Genomic DNA, 14,077 nt, shown 5'->3' on the forward strand with positions numbered 1-14,077 from the left:
ACTCTTGAGAGTCCCTTGGACTGCAAGGAGATCCAACCAGTCCATTCTGAAGGAGATCAGCCCTGGAATTTCTTTGGAAGGAATGATGCTAAAGTTGAAACTCCAGTACTTTGGCCACCTCATGCGAAGAGTTGACTCATTGGAAAAGACTCTGATGCTGGGAGGGATTGGGGGCAGGAGGAGAAGGGGTCGACAGAAGATGAGATGGCTGGATGGCATCACTGACTCGATGGACGTGAGTCTGAGTGAACTCCAGGAGTTGGTGATGGACAGGGAGGCCTGGCGTGCTGCGATTCATGGCGTCGCAAAGAGTCGGACATGACTGAGCGACTGAACTGAACTGAGCTTAAAGTGTGTATATATATATATATATATATATATATATATATATGCATATGTATGTATATAAAATGTATCATATTTGTAATGCATAATATATATATATATATATATATATATATACACACACATACACACTGGAGAAGGAAATGGTAACCCACTCCAGTATTCTTGCCTGGAGAATCCCATGGACAGAGGAGCCTGGTGGGCTACAGTCCATGGGGTCACAAAGAGTCAGACACGACGAAGTGACTAACACACACACACACACACACACACACACACACAATACAGTATAAAAGCAATATATATTGTTTTTTTGAAAAGCAACTCAGGACCCTATTAATCAATCAATCAATTAATTTCTACAGTCATCTTTAGGGACATGACCAGCAGTCAGATGAGGGTAGGGTAACTTGATCAAGTTGGTAGTATTTTACTTTGAAAATGTTTTCAATTATCCCTGTAAGAGTTTCAGACAATATAAAATTATCTGAAGTCACAGTGATCACTATTCAGGTGGCCATTTGAGGCCGACCAGACAGAAAAATAGGATGCTGGCCAAGAACCAGCAAGGGCTGGTGGCACTCAGGCCCCAGGCAGAAGTGCCGTGGTAAAGCTGCGGGAGGGGGTGTCTAAGCTGGCCCCGGCGACACGGGCCTCCTGGAGTGCAGTTCGGCCTCATGCTGCACGGGGCTGACCTCTGTGAACAGGCTAGAGTGGGGATGATGGGCATGACTTCGGAGTTAGGACTTCCAGGACACTGCGGTTCTGCCTTGCTCTCTCCTGGATCCGTCGCTGTGCCTACAGCCACGCTGTGAGCCCCCCTCAGGCCGTTCCATGTACAAGTCCGGGAGGCACAGACCTGGTGGTCCAGTCTGCAGTCGTGGAGTGAGCCGTCTGGGGGGCTCATCCTGCAGCTGTGCTTCAGAGAGCCCCGGCCTCAGCCAGCACCTCGACTGCAGCCTCGTGAAGGCCCAGGGCAGCCAACTGTCCGTGGACTCCTCACCCTCACATGCTGCGTGGAAATAATAAATGCCTGCGGTCGCATACTTTTGGGGTCAATTTGCTGTGCTGCGATGGAAATCCAGTAAGCAGGCCTAGGCACCCGGGGCTTACTCTGCAGTAGCAGGGTGGCGGGAGGTGGGAGGCGGACTTGGGGCGGGGAGTGGGAGGGCGGGTGGTACTTGATGGCTTCTCCGGCATGTTTGAAGGCGGGGGTAGGGCTTCTGTTCAAGGGCTCCCTCCGGGTCAACGTAGGGTGTGATCAGCTTTCAGCCTAAAGGTCTTCAGAGCTGACCTGTGTGTGTGTGTGTGTGTGTGTGTGTATGTGTACAATATGCAGGTATGTTAATAGCATTGATCCCTTTTTACTTCCCTGGTGGCTCAGATGGTAAAGCGTCTGTCTACAATGTGGGAGACCAGGGTTCGATCCCTGGGTCGGGAATATTCTCAGGAGAAGGCAATGGCACCCCACTCCAGTACTCTTGCCTAGAAAATCCCATGGACAGAGGAGCCTGGTGTCCATGGGGTCACAAAGAGTCCGACACGACTGAGCGACTTCACTTCACTTCACTTTTGCCTTCCACAAAGCAAAACAAGAGCCTGTTGTCTATGCCTTTGCCCCCAGTGTGACTATGAATCCTACTTTAGTTATGAGATCTTTTCAGTTTTTTTTTTTTCTTAATAGAGTTTTTTGAGTACTTTTAAGTTTACCAAAAAAAATTGAGAGGAAAGTACAGAGATTTACCATATACCCCCTGCCTCCGCACATACAGAGCCTCCTCCATTATCACCATCCCCCCACTCCACCCAGAGTTTGCTATGTTTGTTACAACGGGTGAACCTACACTGACACATCATCGTCACCCCAAAGCTCGTAGTTAACATTAGAGTTCTCTCTTGATGTTATGGGCTTCCCTGGGTAGCCAGCTGGTAAAGAATCTGCCTACAATGCGGTAGACCCCAGTTCGATTCCTGGATCAGGAAGATCCGCTGGAGAAGAGATAGGCTACCCAGTCCGGTATTCTTGGGTTATACCTTCTACAAGGTTGAACGAATGTAGAATGACATGTATCTATCCTTCAGAGTCGTTTCACTGCCCTCAGAATCCTAAGTGCTCTGCTTCTTCATTGCTCTCTTCTAAGTAGGAGCTTTTTATTCCATGTTATACCTTCTTCACTGAATCTTTACCATCTGCACGTATCACTTCGATGTTTCAGTTCAGTTCAATTCAGTTGCTCAGTTGTGTCCAACTCTTTGTGACCTCCATGGACTGCAGCAGGCCAGGCCTCCCTGCATCACCAACTCCCAGAGTTTACTCAAACTCATGTCCATTGAGTTGGTGATGCCATCTAACCATCTCATCCTCTGTCATCCCCTTCTCCTGCCTTCAATCTTTCCCAGCATCAGGGTCTTTTCCAATGAGTTAGCTCTGTGCATCAGGTGGCCAAAGTATTGGAGTTTCAGCATCAGTCCTTCCAATGAACACCCAGGACTGATTTCCTTTAGGATGGATTGGTTGGATCTCCTTGCAGTCCAAGGGACTGTCAAGAGTCTTCTCCTTCTTTGAACACCACAGTTCAAAAGCATCAATTCTTCAGTGCTCAGCTTTCTTTATAGTCCAACTTTCACATCCATACATGACCACTGGAAAAACCATAGCCTTGACTAGATGGACCATTGTTGGCAAAGTAATGTCTCTGCTTTTTAATATGCTGTCTGGGTTGGTCATGAGTTTTCTTCCAAAGATTAAGCATCTTTTAATTTCATGGCTGCAGTCACCGTCTGCACAAAAGTATCTGCATAAAAGTATCATTTTTATGTTTAATTTTTTACTTATTTAAAGTAATATTGGGCATTAGGGAGTGGAGAAAAGCAGTATAGAATAGGTTTAAAGAGCTTTGGCAGGACAGAAGGAAGTGAGGAAGACAGGGCAATAGCTTAAGGAATCAGCAGGGGAGAGAAAAAGTATCTTTAATGAGAAAAAGTATCTTTAATGATGGAGCGTTGAGTACTTTTTTTGCACAGGAAGTCACCAATTGAAGGAGAAAAATACAGTGAGAGAGTAGACAGAGCTGAGGGTAGGGGACAGAGCACCAGTAGGAGGGACACGTCTTTAGGGGAATGCTGGTGTTGGGGGCCAGGTTGGGGGGATGGTTCTGAGGCTGGGAGAGGGGGCAAGGCAGGGGGCAGCTGTGAGAAGCCCAAGGGAGACTGCAGACTCCAGCCGACACATGGCTGAGACAGCAGACTGTGGGCTCCAGGCTGGAGAGGAGGCAAGTGAAGCCAGGAAAAGATGGTAAAAGAACAGAGTGGGGAGGGGTTGATGTCAAAATGAAGATGAAAAACTGGTTCAGTGGCAGGGATTGCAAAACAGTAATTTTTTTTTTTAAGTTATGCTCAGTAACAGGAAAGTCAGGCTCGTCAGCAAGTATTATGGATGTTTGACTGCATGACTAAATGTGAGCAGCAATGTCAGAAATACTGAAATGAGCTATAAAAGCTTTTAAAAAAGCAGTTTCAAGCCTTTCTTGGGAAACACAGCCTTCCTCCGGTTAGCATCACACTACAGGTAACCTTGGTCTGTTTGACCAGGGAGGCAGGCCTAGAGGAAAACCATCAGGAGCCAGTTAGCTACCGATGCATCGACACGTTCATCGCTTCAGATTACCAGGTGTCCACCACCTGCCTCTCACAGGGGTGAGAGCTATATTCCTGCACAGCTGGCTCTGAGAAAAACTCCTTACACGCGAGCTGAGATGCTAAAGGAAATGAATCACTCAGGGATGCGGCACCTTGCATGGGAATAGGCAGCTTGTCCCACCTGGAGGCAGGCGCTGGGCACATGTATATGGAGCTGTCATTTGAAATGACTTGTCCAAAGTGCTTAAGGTAAGACTAAAAGAAGCTGAAACTGGAAGATAATGACATGAGCTGACAGAAACTGTCGGACAGCATTCCCAGAGTGTTAGGAGATGAATCGAGAGATACCAGCGTCTTAGCCATTCCTCGTTCTGGAAGCTTCCTTTCCGTTTCTTTCCATGCAGCCTCCTTTCATGATTCCTCCATAGGTATGGAGTTCCATTCAAGATAGAAAAATGTTCTTCAGTGGACTTCTGATTAATAAATTTCCATCCAAATGCTGGAAGAGGATGCAGTTGTTCATAATGAAAGTATGTCTGTCTGTCTCTCTGTGCTACGGTTTCTAGGGTCTAAAAATTAAGGTGCAAGAACTTCCCTGGTGCTCCAGTGGCTAAGACTCTGCCTTCCAACGCATGGGGTGTGAGTTCAATCCTTGGTTGGAGAACAGAGGTCCCGCATACCACACGACGTGGCCAAAAATTAAAACAAGTGAGTAAAACTTGTTAAAAATCAAAGTGCACAACCATGTCTAATAGGACGGTCTCCTTTGTTGTTTTTTTCCTGCCCTGTGGTGCTGTGCTGTACTAAGTCACCTCAGTCGTGTCTGACTCTTTGTGACCCCATGGACTGTAGCCCACCAGGCTCCTCTGTCCATGCAATTCTCCAGGCAAGAATACTGGAGGGGGTTGCCATGCCTTTCTCCAGGGGATCTTCCTGACACAGGGATCAAACCCGGGTCTCCTGCATTGCAGGCGGATTCTTTACCATCTGAGCCACCCGGGAAACCCTTTTCCTGTGGTCTTTTTTATTTATTATTATGTTTAAGCTATTGATAACATAGCATGGCAGAAAGATTACATCAGGAATGTGATATAACACAACCGTTTTTCAATGAAGCCTTAGACCTTACTATTCCCTAAGGGGATGGGAGTGTCCCCCCACCCCCACCCCGAAGTATAACTATGGTGCCTCTACTGCCTCTTACAGTAAATAGGAACATATTGCACTGCATTGAGGGTATATTTTATAATTATCGTTAGCATTACCGAGCTTTCCATAATGGTGGCTCTACAGATTTAAATACTTTAAAAACATGAGTAGATTTTTCTATGAAACCAAACACTAACACTAGCACTAACAGACTGACGCCCACTTTTGATTGATCTTTCGCACCCGTAAGACATGAATGAAATGTTCCAAGTGGTATACATATGCTGACCAAGACAGATGTTTGCAGACAGCTCCAGTAACCTCTGCGGCAGCAATGGTTATATTTTCGTGCATGCGCAGGCACTGTTCTTAGGCACTGTGTCAGTTGCTCAGTCGTGTCTGACTCTTTGCGACCCCATGGACTGTACCCTGCCAGGCTCCTCTGTCCATGGGATTCTCCAGGCAAGAATATTGGAGTGGGTTGCCATTTCCTTCTCCAGCGTATGAAACCAAAGTTTTGCATCATTTCTACAGCTCTCAAAGGCATCCGTTTCAGCAGCATGCTTGGATGTCACTCAAACTTCCATGGTGTTAACCGAAACCACGAGCCACTTACTCTGCCTTCCAAGGTTGTCAGGGGCGAGTCTCCTTTGTATGAAAATAAAAATATAGGGTATGCGATTGTGCTCTATATGTGTATTTATATAATGAAGTGAAGTCGCTCAGTCGTGCCCGACTCTTTGCGACCCCATGGATAGTAGCCTGCACCAAGCTCCTCCGTCCATGGGATTTTCAAGACAAGAAGTACTGGAGTGGGTTGCCATTTCTTTCTCCGGGGAATTTTCCCAACCCAGGGATCGAACCCAGGTCTCTCACATTGTAGACAGACGCTTTACCGTCTGAGCCACCAGGGAAGTCCATTTATATAATATATTTGCATATGAATGAGATAGACCTTTTTATCCCAACATGAGCAATTTTCCAATGAAAAACACTTATTTTAAAAGTTACAAAATAATACCTAAATCTTAAATCTTAATATCTAAATCTAAATCCACGTGTGCATGGATCCATATACTGTTAGTGGTGTAACTGTCCAGAAAGAAGGCTGGAAAGCCATACAGCAAGCTGTGGGCGGTGTGGCCTCTGAGCGGAAGAGTTGGGGGAACCGTGTTGGTTTTCAGCTCCGCTCTGTAGACTTCTGTATTGTTGGAAACCTGTACCATAGGATGTATTCGTGTAAGAAGACAAAAAAAGAGGGACTTCCCTGGTGGCCCAGGGCTAAGACTCCGTGCTCCCAATGCAGGGGGCCTGGCTGGGTTCCACTCCTGGGCAGGGAACTAGATCCCACATGCCACAACTAAGAGAGCCGCACGACCAAATAAATAAACAAAAATAAATATATATTAAAAAAAAAACCCAAAAGGACAAAAAATGAAAACGATGTGTTCAACTCTTGATGCTCTGCTGGGAAATGAGAGAATCAGAGGGTGGCGACCCAGACATGAAGTGACACATCCCAGTGACTAAGCAGAGCTTCACGGGGAGCTGCCCGACAGAGGGACATGAGAGGCAGAGGGAACAGCGCTTAGCGGGCCCAGGCCCCTCATTTCTGCAGGTTTGGGGGCCACCAGAGAGCTGAGAGCAGACTGAGCTTGAAAGTTCATCTCAAAACGGCATGACCTGTCAGCAGCTCCAGGGCGGCAGCAAGGGGAGAGGCCTTTTAAAGGTCGCTAGGGAGTAATTTCTCGACACTCCTCAGAAGATGCAATTGTAGGGCTTCCCCTTTGGCCTCCGAGTTACTAAAACAGAAGTGTCTGTGGAGAAGACAGACCGTCACCCTGCGATTGGGCACGCCTGGGTGCATGGCGGCCGGAGGCAGCCCCGTGACTCTGGGACATGGGCCAGACAGGGACACATGTAGGGACAGGTGGTCTCCTTATGATGGAAACAGCGGGTGATCAGAAACCGCAGGGACCTTCTGAGAACGAAGCTGTCACCCCAAAGGAAGGCGCATGGGAATCTCAGCTCAGAGACCCAGCCTTCGAGGTCCTTCTTTTGCTGACGGGGAGCATGGTAACGGGGTTCCTGAGACCCTCAGGCGCCCAGCACGCTGAGAACGGGTGGGGCTCACGAGTCAGTCATCTGAACCCCTGCCCTCCTACCAGATTTCAGGGAAAAGGTGTTTTCCCCAGCACGAAAGTTAGAAATCACTGATGCAGAAGATGCCTGTGAAGGAGGCCAGAGGGTCACCTAACTACAGGACCAGGCCTGTCCACTTATGATAGGAGTGACAGGGCCACCGTAAGTGATATCTCTGTTCTCAACTGACCGGACTTGCCAGGAGCCCTTGCTAGGGTTTCAGGGCTCTGGGAGTCACCTGCCCTTTGTCTCGGGGTCAGGAAAGTGTCCTTGAACTCCCAGCTAGTGAGACGGATGATGGAAGGGAAGAGAGGTGAGGGGCTTGTCTCCCCCAGTGGATGAAGGATGTGCATCCAGACCCTGCCTTCTAGGGAGAAGGGCTTACAGCGAGGCCACGAAAACCCTGGACCCCTAATCTGCAGCTTCCCCAGGGCCTGCTGTGGCCTTGTTTCCCACATTACCTCTGGTTACTGGGACAAAGGGCCTTAGCTGTTACTGGTGGTGCCAGCCACCCCCCTCTCTAATGCCCAATGAAGGGTTACTGGGAGCCCCACCTCCAACATCCAGGATACCACAAGGGAGACTCAGGAGGAGGAAGGCTCCCAACCCAAGAAGGGGGCCCCTGGCATCGCTGTGTGTTGGTCTAGAGACTGTGTGGAGCATGAAGACTCCAAGAACACATAGAGCGGTTTTCCTGAAGACCCACGATGGAGAGATGGAGATTGGGGCTGGCAAACCATCTCACGGCCCTGGGGGGATGTAAAGCCCGGGTTTGTACGTAATGAGTTTTCAACATGTCTGCACAGGAGATGTACCCGGCAGCTTTAAAAACATATGTCTGAATTACACCCCCTAGACCTGCTGAATCAGAACCTCTGGGGTTCATGCTCCCACCAAAGACATTCCTTCCTTTGTCCTTTTCCATGTGGAAGGCTAGAGGGGTTTGGAGTTGGGTTTTTCTTTCCCCCGGGTAAGGTAGGCTCTGATAAAACCCCAGCATGTTAGGCCATAGTTAGATAGTTAACTCTTGAGAACAGACCTTGTTAAGACCTTGTTAAGACACTTTGGCGTCTTTCTGGGGAAGCTTACCTATCCTGTGAGGGGCTATTTTACTGAAAAGTTACTCTCCTGTGACATGAAATCCATGCAACTGGGTCTCCATTATGCTGGCTAAGAAGTGCCCTTGCCTCCCTTTGGAAATATTCCCATGTACACACGGGAACTATTTTCCCTTAAAAAGCACAAAGATTGTGCTTACTTCAGCAACGCAAATATACTAAAATTGGAACAAGACAGGGAAGATTAGCATGGCCCCTGCTCAAGGATGACAGGCAAATTCGTGAAGCATTGGGTTTTTTTTTAGCTTCTTTTGTAACCCACTTTTCCTTCATGTTTTGCTTCAGAGAAGCCTAACCAAATAAAATATAATATCAAGGTCCTTTTTTTAAAAAAAGCTCAGAGATTTGTTGAGAGGAGGATGTGGCACACTTGCAGGTTGAGGATTCCTGTATGGAGTTTTCCCTTGGCCCCCTCACGGGAACAACGCTCAGGCAGTCGTGTTCTGAGTTCCCAGATCCTTGCCTCTCGAGGAGAAGTGGCCAGTGTCCAACTCTTTTCTGCTTTAGAATGCAGACATGAGTTTTGAAATATAAGGAGGCACTGAAGAGTGAGGGGGCCGGACTGGGCTTTGAGGGCAGGAAGTGGGCATGGTCTGGCTCCCTGGCGTGGTGGGGGTGGGTCCTTGGTAGTAGGGACCCCTGTTGCCTCTCACCATCAGCATCTCGAGCTGTGATACACCCGGGCTGAATCGGGTGAAGGAGGCTGTGGACACCTGGGGGTGAGGACCTGGGGGCCCGGTTCCTGGCTTTTAAACTTTTTCTTTTGTATCGGGGTTTAGCCGATCAACAGTGCGGTGATTGTTTCACGTGAGCAGTGAAGGAACTCAGCCCATTCACGTACACGTATCCATGGACTCTTGAGAGTCCCTTGGACTGCAAGGAGATCCAACCAGTCCATCCTCAAGGAAATCAGTCCTGAATATTCACTGGAAGGACTGATGCTGAAACTCCAATACTTTGGCCACCTGATGCAAATGACTCATTGGAAAAGACCCTGATGCTGGGAAAGATTGAAGGCAGGAGGAGAAGGGGACAACAGAGGATGAGATGGTTGAATGGCATCACTGACTCAATGGACATGAGTTTGAGTAAGCTCGGGGAGTTGGTGATGGACAGGGAGGCCCGGTGTGTTGCAGTCCATGGGGTTGCAAAGAGTTGGACATGACTGAGCAACTAAACTGAACTGAATTCTCGCCCAAACTCCCCTCCCATCCAGGCTGCCACATAACATTGAGCAGAGTCCCCTGGGCTGTACAGTAGGCCCTGTTGGTTATCCATTTTAGATATGGTGGTGTGTAGATTTGTGGGATCCTTGCGCTATAGGGTGATGGAGTGATTCCCACCATACACAGCTTTGTTGGTAGATCATTGAGGAAGGGTGTTTCACCCAGTGGCTTTAAAGGAGCGTGTAGGATTGAGTTTGGTGCCTGGATAAAGAAGAACGGTGCATGAGCTGGAGGTGTGATGGGGAGGCCGGCAGAGGAGCACCCTGCAGCAGGTTAAAGAGGGACATGCGGACCGGAAACCTCTGCGGTTTGCTGTGGGGGTGTGGATTCGGAGTCTGCCACCGCTGCTGCCTCCAGGACGCCTTGAGTGAAGCCGCAGCTGGTTCCTGATGCTTCTGGGAGGCTGCCTTCTCCTCCCGCTCCTTCCTCTTAGATATGTTATTTATCTCTTTTGGCCCTGCTGGGTTTTCATTGCTGGGTGGGCTGTTCTCTAGTTTCGCAAAGCAGGGACTGCTCTGTCCTTGTGGTGCGTGGGCTTGTCCTCGTGGTGGCTTCTCTTGCTGCAGCCCGTGGGCCCTAGGTCCTCCTGGGCATCAGTGGTTGTGGTTTCCGGACTCTCGAGAGCACAGGCTCAACAGTGCTGGCTTATGGGCTTAGTTGCCCTGGAGCTTGTGGGATTCTTCCCTGACCAGGGATCGAACCCGTGTCTCCTGCGTTTGCAGGCAGATTCTTTACCGCTGAGCCACCAGGGAAGCCCTTAGAAATGTTTTAAGGTAACTCTGGGTCACTGTTCCTGAAGGTTGTACAAAGAGACACTTCCTCTTGTTCCTGGCCTGAAGTTCCTCTCTCTGAATGCAGCTACAATTCCCTGGTTCTTGCTGGCAGAGATGGCTGTGTACTATTTTCTCTGAAACAGTGGCGTATCTTCTGGCAGTTCTGCTGTTGTGGTCATAGAACCATTTATCCAGAGTGTATGGAGCGCCAAGGCATCTTTATAATGCTACTTTGTATTCCATTTTATGAGTGGACTATGATACATTTAACCATTTTCCTGGGTTTGGGGTTGGTTCAGTCTAGCAGGACTGCTACAATGACTCTCTTTGTCCTTTGAGTGTATCTTTCAAAGAACTCAGGGCAATGAGTGATCCAGGGTCCACAGTGTTGCAGAGACAGCCACAGGGGACTCGGAGGCTGAAGTCAGAGGACCAAGAGAGATTAAGTGCTAGGGAATGTTAATATTGGAGAACCTTGGGGCTTCTCCCTGCTGAGAATTGGAGATTTAAGGGATTCCAAAGAGATCTCTGGGAATTCCCTGGTGCGGCTAGTGGTAAATAACGCACCCGCCAATGCAGAAGACATAAGAGATGTGGGTTCGATCCCTGCGTCAGGAAGATTCCCTGGAGGAGGGCACAGCAACCCACTCCAGTATTCTTGTCTGGAGAATCTCACGGACAGAGGAGCTTGGTGGGCTACAGTCCCTAGGGTCACAAAGAGCCACATGACTGAGCGACTTAGCACACAGGCCTACGAAGACCTCGAGGGTTGATCATTCAGTTTCTCTGACTCCCAGGAATCCCTTGACTACCCTGATCCATAATGCGCCTGCAGTGGAGTCTTGAGAAGGAAAGCTCACCTTTACAGTCCCTGCACCAGTTATTCATAGGCCCTCCAGAAAATCTGATTTCATTGAATCTCTTATTATTATTGGGGAACACAACTATAGCATCTGCTTCACTGCTGTTTTTCTTCCCCTAAATCTTCCAGTGGAGAGCTGCAGTCCTGGCAGACACCTTCCATTTACTTCTGGGGATCAGCAGAGGGTGTTTCACATGCAGTTAGTAATAAGCCCTTTCAGCCGCTGCTTGATGTCCCTGGTACTTTTCACCTTCTTCCTGGCGCTGGCTCCATCTCTTTGGGGTCCTGCTGCTGTTTGCCTGGGCTGAGCAGGGTTCTATACTTTGGACATCGCTTCTGACATCACTTCCGACAGCTCTGTGCTGTGAGCCTTGCTCATGTCCTGTAAGTCCCTGCCATGTCACGCTCCTAAGCAGGCAAGTGCAGGAACTGTTTAAGTTTGGGTGTGGCTTCATCTTCCGCACTGGCTCCACGTTCAAGGATTATGAAACCTGGTACCTCGCCCCTTCATGACCTAAAAAAGCAAATGGAAATTCCCCTGGGAGGAAGAAGTAGGGGTGGCTGTTGTGTAGACACCTGCCAAGTCTCTTAATAGCTGAACATTAAGGTGAGCACTCAGCTGACACCACCTTAATGGACTTAATGGATGATGCAACTCAATGGACTGGAAGGGCCTCAATCTGACACAGTAATGCACCGAGCTATTGTTACTCATCCTTGATAATTCCACCCATTGTGCAGGAAAAAAAATTAGGAAGAAAGGTTTACCTCAAAGAAAGGAGAAAGAGAATTATGCAATCTTTCCTTCTCATCTAGTGGAGTTCTGTGGCAAACTAGCAGAAACACCAGGACCTGCTTCGGTTATGCTGGAATTGTCCAGGGTGCCATATGGACCAGCAGTCACTCTGATTGGTCGGAGCCCATGCCATCTGAGATTTAAATATTTTAAATAGGTCTGGGCGTGTGTTCTTAAGATCCTATTCAATATTACACAATAATTTTATATATGGAAAATGAAAAATGATTTCTTTTGTGAGCCAAACTACAGGAACTGAGTTTTGGCAAAATCCTTTGGTGGGAGACATGGGAAAGTGCAAAATATGGAATGGAGGGAAAGGACCAGTGGGGACAAAACCAGAATTTGGGGCAATGGTCGTGAGAATTTTTCACTTGCCTGAGGGGCATATGGATGAGGAAAAGTTTGAGAAACATTCAACTACATAAAATAGAGGTGAGGGAGGTGATTCGGGTTAGGTACCAGTTGGGGTAATGCATGAAGAAAATCTGTAACCTTCCCTGTGTATGTTGGCTGTGAGCACGCATCATTAGGCATCAAGCCTGAAGGCACGCAGGCCTGTGGTCATTGGAAGTGCCCGTGGCTGCCTGTGTCCCCGTGGGGCCTGAGTATTCTTCCTGGACATCTCTGTTTGTTCTCATCATTCTGTGCCTTTGGGCCTCCGTGCTGGGAAAGGACCTCCTGAAGCAGAGGTCCACAGAGAACCAGTGTGTAGAGGTTGAGAGCAGGACTTCAGGGTCAAGATGACCTACTTCCAAATCCCTCAGCAGCTTCCCAGACTAGGTGGGTTCAGGCAAGTGACTTCCTGTCTTTAGCTCCAAGTTTCCTCTTTGCTGGACTGTATTAGATGGGATGGTGTTGGAACCACCCTCAGAGGGCAGATGAGGATCACATGAGATGTTATCCTGCAGTATTCTCCATGGTGCCTGGCCCAGATAAGTGTTCTCATGGTAAGTGGTAGCTGCTACTGCTAATACACAGGAGTGGAAGAGATACTACAAGTCTGACTTCATGCCGGAAATGTCAGTAAGGCGCAGGAAAAGGTGATGACCTTTTGGAACCAGGAAAAGGTGATGACCAGGAATAAAGACCATAAGAAAACTGTATGACTTCTGAATTTTGAAGTTTTCCCAGTCCTAAATTCTAACGAAGAATAGAATCTGTATCCTGGTTTTCAAGAACGTCAGAGGTAGCTAGAAAGACAAGTCTGCCCTCTGTCCTCAGATCAGTCGCTCAGTTGTGTCCGACTCTTTGCGACCCCATGAATCGCAGCACGCCAGGCCTCCCTGTCCATAACCAACTCCCAGAGTTCACCAAGACTCACATCCATCGAGTCAGTGATGCCATCCGGCCATCTCATCCTCTGTCGTCCCCTTCTCCTCCTGCCCCCAATCCCTCCCAGCATCAGAGTCTTTTCCAATAAGTCAACTCTTCGCATGAGGTGGCCAAAGTACTGGAGTTTCAGCTTTAGCATCATTCCTTCCAAAGAAATCCCAGGGCTGATCTCCTTCAGAATGGACTGGTTGGATCTCCTTGCAGTCCAAGGGACTCTCAAGAGTCTTCTCCAACACCACAGTTCAAGAGCATCAATTCTTCGCTGCTCAGCCTTCTTCACAGTCCAACTCTCACATCCATACATGACCACAGGAAAAACCATAGCCTTGACTAGATGAAACTTTGTTGGCAAAGTAATGTCTCTGCTTTTGAACATGCTATCTAGGTTGGTCATAACTTTCCTTCCATGGAGTAAGCATCTTTTAATTTCATGGCTGCAGTCACCATCTGCAGCGATTTTGGAATGCAGAAAAATAAAGTCTGACATTGTTTCCCCTGTTTCCCCATCTATTTCCCATGAAGTGGTGAGACCGGATGCCATGATCTTTGTTTTCTGAATGTTGAGCTTTAAGCCAACTTTTTCACTCTCCACTTTCACCTTCATCAAGAGGCTTTTGAGTTCCTCTTCACTTTCTGCCATAAGGGTGGTGTCATCTGCATATCTGAGGTTATTGATATTTCTCCCGGCAATC

General features: G+C 48.2%; 1 non-coding gene across 1 annotated transcript; it reads left to right on the forward strand.

Moving 5' to 3' along the window:
• Positions 1–8,523: 8,523 nt before the first annotated feature.
• Positions 8,524–8,634, forward strand: LOC129642505 (U6 spliceosomal RNA). The gene has a single exon (XR_008709774.1). It is a non-coding gene; the product is annotated as a U6 spliceosomal RNA (small nuclear RNA).
• Positions 8,635–14,077: the final 5,443 nt, after the last annotated feature.

This window comes from Bubalus kerabau, chromosome 1 (assembly GCF_029407905.1).
Source record: "Bubalus kerabau isolate K-KA32 ecotype Philippines breed swamp buffalo chromosome 1, PCC_UOA_SB_1v2, whole genome shotgun sequence".
Lineage (NCBI taxonomy): Eukaryota > Metazoa > Chordata > Mammalia > Artiodactyla > Bovidae > Bubalus > Bubalus kerabau.